At 42.4% G+C, this 18797-nt stretch overlaps 1 long non-coding RNA gene across 1 annotated transcript in view; it reads left to right on the top strand.

Moving 5' to 3' along the window:
• LOC125000352 overlaps positions 1–18797 on the top strand; it is a 49124-nt gene that overhangs the window by 2948 nt on the left and 27379 nt on the right. The window contains exon 2 of the long non-coding RNA XR_007111321.1: positions 5503–5576. This is a non-coding gene — a long non-coding RNA (uncharacterized LOC125000352). The remainder of the gene's footprint in view (positions 1–5502; positions 5577–18797) is intronic.

Raw genomic sequence — 18797 nt, 5'->3', positions numbered from 1 at the left:
AAAAATATATATCTAAATCAAGCCAAAGGTGACATTTAGGATTTCACCACCCTGCGGAACCAAGGTAAAGAACACAATGAAATGTTTTTTTTTTTTCTGGGTGGTGTGTCATTTCAGCCCATTCCAGCTGTCAGCAGGCAGGCAAATAGACACTGGAAGGAGGACAAGTCGAGAGGCAGGCTGGCAGGCAGGGAGAGGGAGACTGATGTTGCAGGAAGGCCGTCTACAGTATGTGGGCGACTGTGCTTCCATCTTGACTTGGGGTCGTAAATCAAGCCTCCCCTCCGGGGCCTATCTTCCATTCTCAGACCTTCACAACAGCTTGTTCTCCAGCCTGTGACGAGTAGGGCTGTTGTCACAGCAGCTATCGATCGTGTGGGATGAGTTTGTCGGTGCGGGGGATTTCACCCATCTGAGCGTGGTCACTGAAGTGTCCCGTCTTGCCTCCGTTGTCTGTCTGTGGGCTTCGTGTTCTGTCGAATGCCAAGTCACTACGAGCTGCCGTCAGCGGCGCCTCGCATAGTTTCAGTCCATGGAAAAAAAGGTCACTGAGATTCGGAGAAAGCAATTCATCAACTACAATAAAAATAGTCTGTTTGAAATGAAACAAACATTTAATTTTTTGCCACATACTTTATATTTACTGCCTGTTTTCGTCTCATGCTGGGACGACTTCCAAAACCAAATGGCCCTGAACAGATATAAGCTGGTGTAGCAATGTTGAAACAGAGGTTGGTCATTTTGCAAAATTAAGAGATGAATGGATGGTTTAGAAGTTATCTAAGACATATCTTTCCATGATGTACGTTACAAAATGTTTACTGGAGGAAAGATACCACACAATATAAAAAATATCCACTCAAACTTCAGGCAAGTAGAATAGCATGTGCTTTGATACGTATCGTTACGTTTCAGATTAATTTTTATTATGAGTTTCCTGCATGTTTTTAAGTGTCCAAAGGGGCTAAACATGTCCACCAAGTTGTGTGGATGTGAATGGTACCAATCCTCTCCTCATTTAACCTCCCGAGAACCTGTGTCCTCATATGGGGACATTAAGTTTTAGGTCTTAAGCAGCTTATTCGTCTTTATTTAAACCCATTGTCTGCCATCTAGTGGTAGCAAAGGTTAAAACTTATTTATTTATGCTTATTAACGTTTCTAGTTTGATATGACTCACAAATTTAACAGATTTTATCGACAGCAACAAGCTACAATGTCGCTAATTAGCTAGTACTAGCTAGCTTAGTACTGATTTGAGGATGTTGGGACTTCATTGTTCTGTCTTTAATAAGTCACATTCAGGTATTAAAATAAACAGTTTTATAATTTATCACACTTTGGTGACTTCTTTATAATGTAAATAATGATATAATACCAGTGTCCACATACGAGGACATTATGTTTTTGAAAAGCTACTACTTCCTGTTCAAAGATGATGCTTAGTTTTTATACGTCTTAGGTTCCTACTAATTCACAAATACCGTGGAGAAATTTAAAATGCATACCAAGTAAAAGCTCGGGTCTCAGGAGTTTAATGTCCCTGTTGAATTTCTACCACAGGGCTATTGGTTTTCCCATATTTACTTATTTCAAGTAAAAGCAGGATACTAGGGAGGTAGGAGGTAAGTTTGCTCTGATTGGTCACCTCCAGTGGCCTGAGCAGACACCGTTCATACGCAATAGAAAGCCACGGGGGGAGGGAGGGGCACAAAAATCCAAGAAAGATTTTCATTGGCTTATATTATCTTATATTAGCACACACCCCCTAGTGCAGGATGAGTCATCAGCAGTTTAAAATTGTTTTTCAGTAAATGAAACTCGAAAATACCAATAAAAATTAAGGCTTTTACATATAAACAACATATAAGAGATAGGTTCCTCTATAGTAAACCTCAATACCTGCAAAGTTGCACAGAAAAAAAACAACTTTAAAGCAAATTAAACAGCATAATTTATTAAAATTGAATATTTCTAACCTGTAATTATTAAAAACAAATTTAACGTCGGCAAAATCAAAACACTCTCAGAAAAAAATGAACACTCCTACACTAAGTTTGAGAAAGCACACTCATTACCAACTGAAAATTATTCACCAAGAAAGCTATTTGTAGTTAAATTCCTTTGTGGATTAAATTTTTACTGCTACAGTGCATATGCTAATTCATCTCGGATGATGTTCACATGCCAGTGGATGTGTTTGCGCAGCATGCTAAAACAGAATGAGTGAAACAATTCTCGTTATTTGCAGATTCTTTGATCCGTTTGACCTAGAAATCAAATAAACAAACCCAGGTTTACCTGCGGTGGTAAAAACCCGGACTGAATCTTTCCTTTGGCATTGCTACATTTTGGAAGCTCCATCCAGGAGATGGGCTCGTACACGACTAGACTGACAATGTGCTTTAATGAGCGAAAAACCAACCTTAAATCAAATCAAGTGCATCTTTAATTGCAGATGGTGGCTCTGAGAATTTTTTTAAGTAATGGATTTTCAATCGTCTTCGCACCAAAGTCAAACTACTTTAAAACCAAGTAGTTAAATTATTCACCATTGCTCATCCTCCTCTTTAAAAGCCAATTAGGTGAACGTTTCATGGAAATCAGGGACAGTATTTTGATCTCCTGATGTCATTTTGAATTCAAGCAGGAATAAATTACCCAAATTTGACAGTTCCAAAATTAAAGACCCCATCCCTCCGCCACTGCTGCCAGGAGAATACTTAACAAGATAAAATCCACAATTATGTGATTTTATTTTATTTTTTTTATTTTATTTCAGGTTATTTGCCACACGCATCCGCCAGTCGTCTTCCTCGTTTAGCAGTTAAAGCGACCCACATTTTAAATTCTTGTCTGATTTATGGCACCGGGGGTTTGCCATTTAATTATAGAAGCTCATTTCAAAGTAAGCTTTAAATGTCCAACAAAATAAAATATTTGACATAGCTGCCGAGACTCCTTTCATCACAGAGAGGTGGTGGTGGGGGGGGAGAAAGAAAAAAAAAAGAGTAATTTCTGAGACAAAATGAATTTCATCCCCCCGCTCTCAGAAGTGGCACGTATATATGAAAATGCACTGAAATTGATAACAGCAGCAATATTGCGCCACCGTGTCACCAGTGCCTCAGCAGTCTTTGTCCTCCGGCGGTTTCAAGGCATTTCTTCATCTTGTTTCCTCACCCTGAAAGCCTAGTTTGTGAAACTCCACCGGCGCGGCACACGAGAGCACACCCACTCAACCTCCCAGCCTGCTGAGAGCACTTGAAAGCAATTTTCTTTTAATCAAGTTCACTATAAAGGCCCCTCTGATGCCAACCTCAGCAACACCACCGTTTTGTTTTTTTTCTTTTGTTTTTTTTTTCCAGCTCCATCTCTCTCTACATTATATTGATTTCTTTATGACCGCTATGAAATACTGTTTACTGACACACAGAGAATCCGCTGAGCTTATTGCCCTTTCAGGACAGATATGAATATTCCTGCGCTCTTAAATGGAGGGATCGTTCATCAAACATTTACACACGGCAGCAGGTGATAATTATTTTTTCAAATCTCGATCCCGGTGCTTGGATAGTGGCTAATCGATCGCCAGAATAGCTGCTGTTTTCTCTTGCAAATCGAAGGGAAAGAATCATTGCAGCTGCACTTGTTGTCATTGTCGCAGGTGGTCGCGGTGGCAAAACCCAAAAAGGTGAGACGGGGGGAAACCGCTTTAACCGGATTCAAACATGGCAATCGAATAAATCTCAGAGTAATATGCCTGAAACTGGCAATTAAATGAAATTATCTGACAACTCAGACATTTTAAATGTGACAGACTAGCTAGTAACCCCTGTATATCTGTCGAATAAGACCAGTGGAGCATAAAGTACAGTATTTCCCTCTGAACTATAAAGCAAAAGTTTCTTTTTTTCCAAAATATAATTAACTACATGCCACAGATGATAGTTTTGCAAGCTTTTATAAGTTCAGCATGAGATCATATCTTGCGGTTTCAGCACTTCCACCTCCCCCGCCCCCCTCCTGATGTCCTCGGGTAAAGAAGTTTCTGCTGTATCACATTAGTGAAGAACATATTTTATAACCACTTAACAGTCCCTGACCTTGAGAGTGAAGTGCATGTGAATGTGGCCCTGAGTCGCATTGTCAAGTCAGGCGAGTGTTTAAACAAGAGCGACTTGTTGTTTGGCACGCTGTCGATTGCAGATGTCTGCTGTGGTGAGGCGTCCAAGTGACAAGTGACAAGTGACAAAAGGGCAAACAACAAAACACCATCATCGCAGCTGATTCGCGCTCCTTGTAAAACGGTGGGGAGAGGAAGATCTTGATGTTTCACTAGAACCGTTAAAAAGTTGGTAAAGGTGGCCTGTTAAAGTATCATTTCAAATGGACAAAATGTGGTCTGAGACTGGGTTAGCTCGTCAAAGCTGGGGGGCAATGAAATCAGTTTGTAAACCAAACGCAGACAAATCACTGTTGTTTCTTTGAAATGGGGCTTCATGATGAACTCGTCCAATGTCAGCGTATCACCTACAGTAGATGAGGTCAACACGCCCTGAATCTGGTGAAGCAAAAAATAGTATTTTCACGAAAGCCAAGCAGCAAATTGATGCAGACGGGGTCAACAGCAGAACTAATTTTAACCCCATTGAACAAACTTAATAAATTTATACCAGTTTAAGAACTTGTTGGTTTACTGTGTAATGATTTTTATTACGCTGAATTCACATCCAAACCAGGTCTGAGCGATGACGCCCATACGGAAGTGCAAAAAAACGTACAGTTCATCGAGTGGCCACTTGAGGCTCCAAAATGGAGCAAATCCCCATAGATCCACACGTTAAAAAGACCAACTTTACAGCATTATTAAACATGTTTACAGCCTGGTACAAAAAATTTGGCGGCATGGTATGACGTGGCGACCGCAGGCTCCACCCACTTAGGTGATGTCACAATGGGTTTGTCCATAGCTTACACAGTCAGTGGTCCAAACTAACATGTTAACACTACAAGGTCGCAAAAAAAACAAAGGCGTCATAATAAACACAAGGTAGGTTTTAGCTCCATTTTTGGTCTCCACCAATTTCTTGACAAAAATATTTAGCAATAATATGCAACAATGCAAACTATTTGGAATATAAAAATGTAATGTAAAATCAGTGCTACAAACAAAATTAATTTGAAATCATTCATCAGTTATTAAACCTTTCATTGAATAAACTTAGTCAGGCTGCATCTCTTTAAGGTGCTTCACAGTTGTGTGTGTGTTTGTGTGTTATTCTTTGTCAGACTACTGTACTTTGTTTTCTTGGATGGTTATAAGTTAATGTAATTACCTAAAAAGCTGGGGATGCCTGCGTATGGACTTCTAGCACATGGGCACAGATGAGATCTCAATCTCCAGACTAAAAACTCATTTAGTTTGATGAGAATGAAATGGATGTCTCCATTGTACTGACATTTCTTTCTTTCTTTATTTTTTTAAAAAACATTTTTCAGGTCAAAAGAACACGATGTACCAAGACTCTAAGCTGTGACTGAACCTGAAAAGACTGACTGTCCTGAACACTCAGGTGAGTCTCACTGTTCTTGCCATCTCCTCTCAAAGATTAATAACGGAGATCCTTGAAAAGATGGATGGTAGACCAAGCTTAAGATGAGACAGTATTAAGGGTGAACAGTGCAGGATGTGTCACGGTGACAAGTCAACTCACAGCATTTATAGTGTTGTATAATAACAGCCGAATAAAAAACACACACAATAAAATATGAATATTAATTGGTGCATTTACCGTTAAATGACTTGTTTATGAAGTCTAACATTTCAATCGAGTGAAAGGCTGTAATCCTCCTCCAGGACACTTCTTCCTATGAATTTTAAAGTTGCACACTTTTCACTTATGTGTTTCACTCCCTTGCTGCTGCATTCACTCCCACGAGGAAAACCCCGTTGTGCCCATATAGAATTGAAGCCATTTAGTCAGACTTCAATGCTGAGACACACACTGAGTGTAGGTAGGAAATGCAATATGTCGCTATTACAAACTGTGTTAGAGCACACGGTTTAATATAATTGCATACGGGATAATTCAAACATTACAGTGCCGTTTAAACTGAAAAATTAAAAGAAAATCACCAGAAATGAGAAAATGCAGAGTAACACATAATCTACTAATCACAGGGGAACCGTGTAAGCAGAAGTTTTTTCTAATATATTAAGTGTGAAAATTACCTCCTAACCAAGCCGCCTGCCTAATGTGTTTTAATGCAACTTCAAAAAGAAACACTTTTTTAAAAAAAAACACAAACTGTAACGAGTGAAATGAGAAACAAATAATTACCCCAGAAATATCTTTATGTCAGTTATGAAAGGGCGTTTTCCGGGCAGCCGAGCTTCGTGTGAATGTGAATCTGAGTAAGAACAAAATAAAAGTTTGGACGCTAATAGCCACATTTCAGCTCTTTTCTATTTTCTGCAGCCCCAGTTTAAGTTTTTTTTTTTTTTTTTCTTTCCAGGAAAACAAAAATCGGCATCGTTGCAAAAGCCTCCGGTCATTACTGTTGGTACCTGTTTGTGCTGAACAATAATAAAGACCCAGAACTTAAGCTGTGCAAAAAAAAAAAAATATATATATATATATATATAATGCAGAGTTCACCTGCCTGTCTGTGTTAATGAGATGACTCCACATGTTGCTGTTTAGTTTGCAGAAACCTGCATACCGGTTAGGCATAAATCTGCATTCAGCCAGTTTACAGAATACGTGCAGCTAAAGAGGGACAGCGCAGGGAACTAGTGAACGGCCAGCTGTGCGCTGGAACCATTCTCCCCGATGTAGCTGCGCGGGAAAGGAGGACGTGAGCCGAGTGAAATATCTGCATTACAGACCGCGGGCTAAAAGCCTGTGTTTTGTCACCGTTTTAATGATGGCACCCTCGCTAAGCTCAAGTTGCACCGTATCGGCGCTGACCCTCGTGGGCCGAGCTCCGGCGACACCTTCCAATCCGTGTTAATGAGATGACTCCGCTCCGTCTGCGGGTCACGGTGATATTTACAGAAGCCGTTGTAGCCGCAGAGATCTGCGCCTCCCCGCGGCGCGCCCTCGCCTCATTTGCATAGCTTTCAGACTTTCCCTCTCTCCGCTCGCCCCGTTTCATCGCTCTCGCTGTGCTCCTCCATGATCGACAGGCTCCTTCACACTTCTCTTCAGTTTGTGTCGCACATGTTAATTAAAGCCTCTAATTAGCTTTCTCCACTAAAAGGCCGCATTAAATCAGAGTTGGAATGGCAAATGATTCCTGGCATTAGCATAATTGTGTTTTTGAAGTGTAAAGATTCGGGCATTAGGGATGCTAGCACGCGTTTTTGTTTCGGTGATTTGTTGTGTTTGTGACTCAGGGCCCAAGAGGCCGCCAGGGGTTGACTGGGTGGGTTGTGGGGCCCCGGGACCCTAAAGGGGCCAAACGCTAATGAGCCCTGCTGCTCTCTGATGGAACAGATACAGGAAAAACAAACCTGCGATGCGGTCTTGGGAGTGTGTCAGAGCGGAATAAGACACTTCTGGTATTTGTGTGTGTGTGTGTGTGTGTGTATACAGAAAGTATAGAAGACAAAAGGATTATAAGTCTAGTGATTAACTTCATGTCCCCAACCTGCTCGCACTCACTGAGTTTGTTAACTAAGTTTAATACTTGCACCTCAAATAAACTTCAGCACATGCAGCGGGCGGGCAGTGAATGCATCATTTAAATGGCTTGAAGGTCAGCGCTGATTCATTTCATTCGCACCATCTGCACCATTCAGTGCAAAACTGCCCCGTACAAAGACCACACATAAGGTATTATTTACAAGCGAGTCATCGGCTTCTGATTGTTCCTTTAGCTTTTAGCTTTCAGGGTTCTTCAAAACGCTCTGAATCACAGTGGAGCTGACAAAAGCGCTTTTAGTCACCAAGTGAAGTTTTTTTTTATTATTATTCATTTTTTTTTTTTTTTTTTGCTTGTGTACCGAACAACAGCTTAACAGGTTGAAGCAAAGAACAAAGTCGGACTTTAGGCGCTTTCAGACTGCAGAAGCTTATTATTTCGTTGGTTTTTTTTTGGAAGCCACCCTGAATGTCCCCCTACCTAAAACGTAGGGAGGAATTTGTTCCGGACACACTCCGTTGGGAGCTGATTATGCCCCTGTGAAAATCTGCTGGGGAAATCACACACTGGCTTTGTGCGGTGACCGACAGAAGAGCAACATTGATGCAATTGTACGTGTTTTCGGACTGTCCGTATTCTGTGCAGAGCTTTTTGAAAAACCGATTACACGTGAACCATGACTCTTATTCTCTTAAGAATTGATTCCGCGTGTACACATGAGAGTGTATTGCAATCCTCAGAACTTGTGTTTTCGACAGCACAACACGAACCTTCAGAAGCGCGTGGCGACCACTCCGTAAGCTAAGTGCATCTTGATCGCTAGAACACGGGGAAAGCAGCCCCAGGTTTAATAAACTAAAATCTCACGATATCTTTCATTTATTCAGCGTTCCATCTTCTCACCCGCTGACATATACCACACACTGATCCTTACATCTCTGCAGTGATCTCACCAGTATTAACTTTCTTATGAGAAAGTTATAGAAATAGACTCTGCAGCTGCCGAGATGCACTCGATTCTGTTTCCGGGCGTGTCATCATCTCAGGGGAGTGAAGGAAAAAGAAAACAGCCTGGGGTTAAAAGGGTTAACATTAGTCTTAAAAATACGGGAAAGAGAGTGAAGTCAGTTGCTTTATTAAGCCAATATGCGATATCGTCCCATGTCCCACCAGCCTAACCACTAACCACCAGGCAGATATTACATCACTTCAGGGCTTCTAATGACACTGCAAATGCAACAAAAAAAAAAAAGGATTTGGGAGTTACCTTCAGACAGTCCCCGCAACTGTCTGGCCAGAAAGCGCCTTATCTGTCTGGGGTATCTAACAGAAAGCCTCCATAATCTGTGCAGACAGAGACAGCCCTGTGCAGGCAGAGTGATGACTTCAGAATCCACTTCCTTATTAAGTCGGTGAATACACAGACTCTTTCGCCCCCAGGTCAGGTCCTCTATTACAGTGTGAAATTTGGGGATTTACTAGTGATTAGTGCTGTGCACATCCCCAGCCATCAAACATGAGTGAAGCTGTCACCGGCCCCGTGAATCGCGCCTTGGGGTAGACACGATGTACTTTTCAGGAGCTTCCTCTGGGCGAACTTGCTCACGTCTGCCGTGGTGAAATTATTCAGGGTGGACTTGTCTACCCAAAGGCACGGAGGTGGGAACAGTGACAGTTTGGGGGTTGTGTGATAGCTGAGAGTGTTGTCATATGAGTTATTATTGAACCAGCCAGATATACCACAATGCTGCAGATTCTCGTTCCAGCCTCGAATGCGCTCCGGGCATGAAAACCCATTAAGATGCATTGCAGAAAGCAGGGAAGGAGTTGAAGGAATGATGTAAGGAGGGGAAGGATGTGGGCAGAATTAATACAGCTTCCACACAAGTCGGCCTTTAATTTCATTAATTCTAATTAAAGGCTTTTTGTGTCATCAGTCAAATAATTTCTCCTCCTAATTTATTTAAGACCACATGCTGCCGTGTTTCAGAGGTGACAGATTAAACTGTGTGGATTTTATCATCTTTTTTTTTTTAAGGGGCAGAAAAATGCCCTGTGCAGCAAGATGTGTGTTTCTTTCCTTTTTTTTTTTTTTAGAACAGACCACAGAAAAAAAAGAGAAAAGGCGTAGGAGGAGGAAGAAGAAGAGAAACAGACAACAGACAAAGCTGGAGAAATATGGAGAAGTGTGCAAGCAGTGTCTGACTCTGTTTGGAAGTCTAACATTCATTACAGTGTGTCTGTTTCACTGGTGCTGGTAGTCGGAGCTCAGTAGGAGATCGCAGCCAGCCAGCAGAGAAACCAAGGGTACCGCCAGAGGCTTGATTTACACAACAAAAAGACATTTCACCCTGTGTGACCTGGACAGCACTTTCTTTTTGCTTTCTTTTTTTTTTTTGTTGTTGTTTCTCGAACTTTTGCCAAGTTTGTGTAGCAGCGGCTGCCAAAAGGAAATCTTCCCATCGTATGAGCTGTGAAAGCTGGCCGCTGTTCCCCCTCCGCATCCGTCCGTGCCGAGACGCTGGTCCAGCTTACGTCAACAGGTACAAAGTTTAAATTTACTAAAGCTGCTACGAGGCTCGAGAGTTCTGCCATCGCAGGAAAAAAAAAGCAGAGAGATGTTAGCTGGCACCGTGCTCAGCAGAAAATCTCTGCGAGTTCAGCCGAGTGATTGCCTTAAAAAAAAAAAAAAAAAACGGTATAACACTTTGTTGTGAAAGACAGAACAGCGGCGTGCAGCTGCCAAAGCAAGAGCCATGTAATTACATTATTTCTGGCTAGAATGCGCACTCGTCTCTTATTCTCATCTCTCCATTTCAAATTCAAATTAGCTTCCTGTGTCTCAGCCGTTATTTATGTAATGTAAGCCTCAGTAAGATTCTTTTTTTTTAAAAAAAAAAGGACAGCTGGTATTTAAAATAGAATATAGCAGTTTATTTGGCTTTTCGACTTACTGACAGTCTTGTTCATTTCACTTTGCAGTTTGATATCCAGCTCTAAATCTTACGATTTAAACATGGCTGAGAGTAATTTTCGGCCTGCTAGCACGGTCACAACAACAACGCTAACATGCTGATAGAGCCAAGGACCCCCAAACTGATGCAGAGATTAAGTAGGGAGCCTTGTGATTGGCTCAGCAGCGATAGGGGCGGGGCCTACTGACTATGTATAACTGTGTAAAACAGTTGAGACGTCTCCTGTATCGCTGAATGAGTGAAGTGAAAGATAATGCCTTATGCTCACATTTATTCCTTTACTAAAATATGTGGAGGAAAATAAAATAAATATATATGAAAAATGTGTAATGATTTTGTGACCACCCTGCAGCACCTCTGCAGACCCCCATAGGGGTCGCGGACCCCCTGTTGAAGACCTATGTAATAGGATTTAGAAGGATCCTGTTTTTGCAGGTGTTTGGTCGTAAAAACAAGAAACGAAGACGGTGGAACATGAATAATCGAAAGTGATTAAAGTCCATGCTAACTGTCCAATAGTTGTGAATCTATTTAAAAGATCTTGAAGCTGTTACTTTTGCGGCGACGCCGGAGCTCAAGTCACAGGAAAAGGGAGTTGGCGATGAGAAACCGTTTTAATTATTGATGAATGCTCTAAGAATCTGTCTCGTACTCCTGCTCCATCTCTCTGACAGATGGGCAGCGGTTGAATCATGAGCGGTACAAAGCCACAGGTCTGTGTTTCGACGTCAGGTCGTTAGACTTTAAATGAACCGTGGTGTGCTTACAGGTGTGCGTTTATTAGCCATTTCACAGCAGCTTCGACGGTGACTCGGCTAAACAGAACCGAGGGCCGAAGCAATCTGTTCGCTCTCTGTGGGGACAAAGAATTTATGACTTCGAGTTTTCGCTTCAGATCTTAGATAGAATTTTGTGAGATTGACTCTATTAAACGAGATACATTTTTTGCTGTGGGTTTAAATAATCACGTGTGAAACATCAAATATTTTGAGGTGAAACGTGAGCGTTCACCTTTAAGAGGCAGTGACAGACAGACAAGCCAGATCAAAACAAGCCGACGGCAAAATGACAGGAGCACGAATAAGAGGAGATTTTATTTAAAAAAAAAAAAATAAAAAAACCCTCGCCCCATTTAAGTTGGGCGGGGCTCCAAATATCACAATGGAAATATGACAGGTAAACACACACAAACGCGATGATGCACACACACACCCTCTGCAGCCCTGATTGAGTGTAAGTGTCTGCGTTGGCGGTCAAGGTCAGCTGATAATGGGAGAGATTGAGGACAGGGTGAGGCGGCGGGGGGGTCGGCAGCAGTCTCAGGTAATGAGATTTACGACCCTGAGCTCTCGCTGCACCCCCTCCACCCCCAGCCCCCCCTCCCTCCCCGCCAGCTAACATGATTTATAGATCTAATAGACGTCAGCGCTCCCGCCGCAGATAGAGGCTTCACATTATCACTGAGGGAAAGTCATCCGTTCAACAGGGCGAGAATACGGAGACGAGACCCCACCCCCACCCCCCCGCCGCCCCCTCCACCCGTCCATGTGTCTGTATGTGGCATGCTAATACCTCCGCGCTGGCCATGAAGACATCAGTGCATGCTTGTGCTATCGGTTAAGATATTTTGCTCAGATCTTTGCAGCGTTTTGCAAATGTTAGACGTACTTACCTTCATATTTTAAATTAACAATAGATCACATGATGATATGTGATGGATGGGGGTCACTTGTAAATAATTATTGTAATTTTTGCGTCTTTTCATTGTAGTTTCCTGCTCACCACTCTCTAACAAAAAACAAAAAACTTCAAACACAGCCTATTCTGAACCCACGGGCAGGCAAACTGTGAGACTTCTTTTTGATACTTCTGTTTACACATTTCCTCGTAGCACTCTGCGTACTCTATTTACTCTCCGGTGTAGTGGCTGAATTTTGATGGGGTGGCGTTGTTCAAAATCAAACACGGCAAAGTGTGCGCTCGCTGTTAATGGTCTTGTATTTATACAGCGTTTTTCTACCTGTTGGCACTCTATAGCAACCTTTTACTGCCTGAACAACCACACCGATGACAGCTCCCGCATGCAGGCCTGACGCATTAACCCGGCAAACATGAAGATGGAGTCTAACCAACAACAGTGTTGCGTAAATAAGCACTTAGCGTAGACGTCTTAGTGCCGCGTCCGCCTTGTCAACAGTTGCAGCTACCGTGGCCGGTTTGAGAGACCTTGTGAAACTTGTGAAAGATAACATTTTAAAGTATGAAATGTGACCGAGACGCGACTAAACCTACTTGATGCTAACCTTGTGATTTCTCAACAGTTGGTGGAGACCAAAACTGAGATAAAAGCAGATAAGACTTAAAATCATTTGGTGACCAGGAACTAAACTTCACATTATGCTAATAGTATGTGTAAGTTGTTTATTTTTGATATTTGCTAACATGGTTGCCACTAATATGTCGGAGTTTGTTGTTATAGGTTGTTCCACTGGCCAAAAGCTGCACAATTGGATGAAATAATAAGTTATGGTGTTGGTAGAACAGCCACAACCCATATTTAAAAAAAAAAAAAAAAAAAAAAAAAACTTAAACACTAACTAATCTACATACATGTTAAAAATATATTATGTTTTGGTTGTCTCTACACATTGAAGTAATGATTTTTTTGGTCGTTTTAGTCCGTTTTCTACCTAAAACAGTCAAATTTAGGGTCGATGCTTCAATCTCAACTATAAAATTTGTGTCTGTAATCACATTCTGTTCGCTAAACACTGAACAAAGACACTCTGAACAAACCCTGTTTGTTTGCTAGATGTAATAAATGTAAACAATGCTGCAAAGCAGCAACAGTCCAATTTAAAATGTGGCAAAAAAAGAAGTGATTAAACCAATTAAAAGACAAACACAGAAGGCGTTCGAGCTGCCGCACGCAAGTAATGGGATTACACTGACGCGCCACCCTCCGCGTTGTTTAACTCGCGTGATAACGCTCTGAACAAAATGACATTCAGCTGCAAACCCCGCACACGAACAACGCTATTGTTCCAGTACGCTGCACAAGCCGGCTGAGGCGCCGCGGCAGCAAGGATGGAAGCCATTGAACTTGCTGCTCATTACCAGTACAACCTCTCCTGGAGCGGCATAACAACAGAGGCAACATTCAGTGTCTGCTCAGCTCTGTTTACCGACTCCTCTGCACAAAAAAATACAACAATATGGTGACAGCCAGATTGCCTCCCAATAGATGCAGTGCTAATATTTGCACTAGGCCTGCTGTACGTGTTGAAAAATATGGTAGATTGGATTTGGAGCACACCCCAACACACACAAACACCCCCTTTGGTTGTTTGTTCTTTATGCAGCCTCCCATCTTGGTGTATTTTGAGAATTAAACCAATAAGCCCCCCTCCTAAGCCCAGCCTAGCAGTTATTGATGTGCTGCCTTTTTATTGTCAGGAGTTTATTCACTGTGTCTGCCTTTGTGCCAAGAAGCAGTTGCTTTAAACGGAGTGACGCCGAGGGGCTCGGGAGACACGCAAGCTGCTGTGGAATTTCAGGCAACGAATACGTTGTTGAGATCACATTAATATCGGTTTCATGTTCTTGTTAATTTGCACATTCATATTTCAGTTTGCTCCACAACCAGAGCCAAACGAGTCATTCTCCTTTTACACTGAAACACGCTCCGAAAAAAAAAAAAAGTCTAAATGGTACTTATTATGTACGACCACGTATGTACGACCCCACCACACACCTAACATCTTGTCCACTGTTTGCAGTGATGAACTCATAAATTCATCACCCCTCTTCTCCTATTAAATAATGCGTGCAGAGAAATATTTGGAGTTCATTTGAATGAATACAAGAAAATAAAGAAGTGACGTGCAAAATTAAACAGAAAAATGACTAGCAGTAGGGAAAATGCATTTAAAAAAAACAAGTCTGCTTCCCTTTTCGTCGTCTGCTTTACAAATAATTTGTTTTAGTTTGAATATGACTATTCTCAGAACAGCAAAAAACAAAACAAAAAAAGCCTCGAGTTTTATCTGACGCAGCAGCCTGCTTGCAAACAATAAGAACGTTTTCAGTTAATAAATATGAGCATTCAACTATAACGAGTGAATATTGCAACCCTGTTACCAAACAGAGACACAATGGCATTAAAATAAATTACAAACAGAAGTTGATGCAGTCAACAAGCATCCAGTCCAGTCAGGCGTAAACTTAAATCTCAGGCACACATTTTATTTATAGGTGGTATGAGCCTGAAATGTTTTTATTTATAAAACATTCCCCCGCATATACCAACCATAGACAGTATAAATGGGCGGATCTGCTCCTCAAAAGTGAACTCTAAGCGAGTACAGCTCCCCCTGGTGTCTGGCTGCAGTATAGGTCATAAGCGCCACCTCCTCCATGTTAGTGGGTGGGACTTGTGCCAAACTAAAACATTTTCTGTCAACATAATGGCGACGACCAGTCGCCACGCCAACTGCTAAAGTCATACAGCGTATAATCCAGGTATAAGTAAAGCAGAGCGTAGTATTAATTAAACAAAAACATGAGTGAGTCTGGGGTCATCGCAGCTCCTTGGGACCATACTGCGCATATATGCTGTTGCCATGGTGACCCAGAATAATAGCGTCAGTTCGGCCAATGTAAGGAAGTAACGACACGTCCACTATTACACAGGATAAGATGCCACAGTCCCTTGTGCAAAACACTTTTAGAAGAAAATAACAAGCAGCAGGCTAGTAGTCAGCTGCCAGCTAGCAACCAGCTAGAAGTCACCAGCTAACTAGCCCAGATACCTAGCAGTGTGCCGCACATCATTGGGATTTTTAAGTTGGCGCCTCCCCTCAGCGATGTTTCATCAAGTTAAACCCATGACACCTCAGAAAGGCTTAACAGTGCTGCCACCGCACAACCCCGTTTCCCCCGCACAAAGTGACTTTCAACCACAACGAAATTAAATTGATGCCAACCTGCTGTCGATACTATTCCCTGGAATGTTAAACCAGATCCAAATCACTTTTACGAACACGGCAAACACCATGCCTTCCTCCTCAGTGCAAGAGAAAGAGCAAATGTAACAACAACGCTTTCATAAGACGCCGCATCTACAAATCATCTCCCCTGCGCGCCTCCAGAATCCCACTATATCATTTTATCTCATCACGCCTTGCGTCTCAGCGTGGGCGAGCACCAAAGTTCACGGGGGAAGATTGACGCTTTCGTAACAGGTGGAACAATCGGTGCAGTCTGGAAGAATGACAAAAGAGATTTAGTTGGAAAAACTTGAAATCAATAGTTAAAAAGAATGATAGTAATAACTTCTGCCCAGATTTGAATAGAACGTTATTTTATTTATTTATATATATTTTTTTAAATGGTCGTACATGGAAAGGGCTTGGATGCCCTTATTAATTTTGTTTATCGTTGGCCACTCGGCTCTTTCACCTGAGGTAACGCTCTCGGCTCCGAGGATAATAAATAGTGCTGTTCAAGTGCCTCGACAATTTCCAGCTCAATAGAGAAAATGCACTGTTGATTTCTCAGTGGTGTCTCCGCTGCTTTATTAGAACTAAAAGCACTTTTTTTTTTCCCCCCTTCTGTTTACTACTCTGTTGGTGGAAAAAAAAAAAATCAGTCTCCTGAGTTCCATGCAAACTGAATGTGTGGAGGTTGCAGGGGTAATCAATATCCAGCCCCAAATAATAAAACTTTAAAGCGATTCAGAGGGCGGCTTTCGGTGCTGGTTGGATAACAGAGTGAAATACTGTTGTCTGCCGTTTGCTGATAAACTCTCTCACACATCAGCCGGATCTCGAGAGGCTGGATCTTTTGTGAACGCGATACTGATTTTCTCTATCAGACGCGACGAGTCTCAGTTTTCATTCATAAATAAAATCAGATTCGTGCACACACGCTGGCTAAAACCACAGGCAGACGCTTTGAGCTCGCGCATTCAGACAGGTACAGTAGCGGCACATCAATGTGGAAACACTGCAGCTTTTGTCTCGACACAGAGGAGGGCAAGTGTTGCCAGAGAGAGCTTAAAATGGCTGCTGAAAGTCAGAATACTGGAGCTGAACCAAGCCCAGCAGACGGTGGACAGGCTTGCGGTTGGATGGCTGGTGCGAAGGCAGCAGCTTGTTAGGATGGAAATGGATTAGCGCGAGGCACAATGGGAGTCTTAGGCGTGTCTGTGGCGTTGTGTTAAAGCCGTGCCTACGTTGCCCGGGCTGCTAGACTCATTTATGCCCAGCGGTGCATGCAGCAGCCAACTCTCACACACAGGGCTTTTCTAATTGCCATGGTTTCTTCTGTGCTTGCAGCGACAGCCTTGATTCAGCATCCATCAAAGCCGTGAATTAACCTGCGGCGCCGCACGATTGTTCTGTTTGTCACATGCAGCTGGAAGTGGAATTATTTCTCTAACACTGTTGTGTTTCATTGTGGGAGACAGTGTAGAGAGTATTTTTATTTTTTTTTTTTTATAGCACAGGGATGGAGAGTTTCTGAACAATGAGCAGGTTTCCTCCACCTGCCACAGCCACGGAAAAATGGCAAAGTTTGGTTTCCAACTAATAAAATGCACATTCGTGTTTTATTTCTCCAAGCTAGTTTATTTCAACATGCTTTATTTTCGATGTGATATGGGGATTCTAGCCCTATTGTTCATGTCAACTTTCCACCTGTGCTCAGTGTAGCTTTAAATTTATTTATTTTTTTTTCATGAAAACTTTTAAAGTTTGTTCAAATTCTCTCTGCTAAACAGAAATTAGCCGCCTTGTGCAGCCATTTTGCTAACTGTCCACCCAGTGAATCCGTGCATGATGTCTGTCATTCTCCACCTACAATCAGACTTTCCAGCCCGTCGAACATGTCCTGAAGTGACTGCATTGGCTCCGCCTTTAGCTGTAGTGGTTACCAGTAGCAACGGGGATGCAATTTCACGCGACGCGTTAAAAAGCTAACATCTAATTACGCTATTAATGGACTCCACAGACGCCAGAGCGGTTGCTTTGCCACGGTTGCATTAATTCCTGATTACGGACACATCATCCGAAGCGGGGCTCGTTTTATATTTTCTGTCTAAAATCCCTTTGCGTGTTTCAAAAGAATTAACCTTTAAGGGGTGACAGGCAGTCGTCGCAAGAGCCGTTTCACAAGTGGTTTCTGGTCATGCTAGTGATGGCACGGCTGTGGGGCTGCTACTCCAGACTGAATTGTTTGCGTGTTAGCGTACTGAACCAAACATCGCATGTGAAGACACTAGACCTTAACCTCCCAGCTGTCTGCAACACAGTCGGTGTCCGATTTAGCCGATCGTGTGGAGAAATGCCCAGAGAATTCACAGCATATGGGCGTATTGACGATGTTGTGCAGAGTGTGGCTGTGTAGCTCTATATTGATTTCCATTCGTTCGTTCATTTTGCAGATGCATCCAAATAAATGTGGCATTGATATCAACGTAAAAACAGTAAATGTTATGAATCAGTCCTCTTCTATCTGGCACCATTCCTCTCCTAAAGCAGAGAGTGAGAACTGAGTATATCCAGTAGGTTATAGCACGACATAAAGGTAATTCTTGCTACGTGTGTGAAAGGGAAACTCCAGGCAATATCCATGTGTGAAAAAGTGAAAAGGAGATTTGTTCCCATTTAGCATCACTGTGCTGCAGCACAACTCCACAGAGCTGCTAGCACAGCCGCAGACAGTTACAATAACCTCTTTTCTTCCAACTTTTGTGCGTGATGTGACACATTATGCATTCAGCAGTCGACAAATTAGCCTACATTTAAGTCAAAAATCGCAAATTTGCCTCTCTGTATTTACCCTCCCTCCAGTTTAGAGGAAAATTTGCTGCCTTCAAGTCTCCCCCACCGATGGATGAGTGACTTTCTGCCTTTTTATTAAATAGCAGTCAGTGGAGCCATGACAGGAAATGAGGGGAGAGAGGGATGCAGAGTAACATGCAATAAGACCCCTGCACTGAATGGAAAAAGCCAGCGGTTCTCGCAGTGCTCACATCAGGCAGAAAGTATACCGACAGATATACAGACAGGTTGCCACTCTGTTACACTAGCATATATAGACTAGACCTTTACACTTAGATTAACCCTGCCGATGGCGCCGTAGAGCACAGTGGGATGCCCTGGAAGTGAG

The sequence above is a fragment of the Mugil cephalus genome, chromosome 22 (assembly GCF_022458985.1).
Source record: "Mugil cephalus isolate CIBA_MC_2020 chromosome 22, CIBA_Mcephalus_1.1, whole genome shotgun sequence".
Classification (NCBI taxonomy): Eukaryota; Metazoa; Chordata; class Actinopteri; order Mugiliformes; family Mugilidae; genus Mugil; species Mugil cephalus.
Note: the sequence above shows the minus strand (reverse complement) of the source record. Positions and strands in the feature narration are given on the sequence as shown.